The following is a 448-nucleotide window of genomic DNA, read 5'->3' as shown; positions in this document are numbered from 1 at the left end:
GGGGCACTCATGTTTTTAAAATTGTTCAAATCTTTCTTTTCCCTTTTTTGTCAAATGTATTTTTAAAATACCTTTTTCAAGAAGTAATTAAGCGAACTATCGGGGAACCAAAATAAAAAAAATTTTAAAAATTGAAACTTGGCCTTTCTAAAGTGGGCAAAAAGAGAATGGAAATTGGTTTCCAACAAGTCAAAAGGTATTTGCAAGCTTTGGTTTCCTCCTGGGGTTTGAATATTTTAAAATTTTTTGAAACAATCTGGAAAAAATCGGGTAACCAAGCCAAGAATGAACCGAGAAGAAGCAATTTGAAACAACAAATTTGATTTATAAACAGCTTTTTCCCATCATAATACGATTTTTGTTGAAAGGACAGGTCCTGTTTTTTTATCCTAAAATTCCAATTTAAAAATTTTTGGATTAAAAATATTATCCTTTTTAAAAGGATTAT

This window comes from Berghia stephanieae, chromosome 1, assembly GCF_034508935.2.
Source record: "Berghia stephanieae isolate SIO BIC M18660-M18661 chromosome 1, UCSD_Bste_1.3, whole genome shotgun sequence".
In the NCBI taxonomy this organism is placed as follows: Eukaryota; Metazoa; Mollusca; class Gastropoda; order Nudibranchia; family Aeolidiidae; genus Berghia; species Berghia stephanieae.
Note: the sequence above shows the minus strand (reverse complement) of the source record.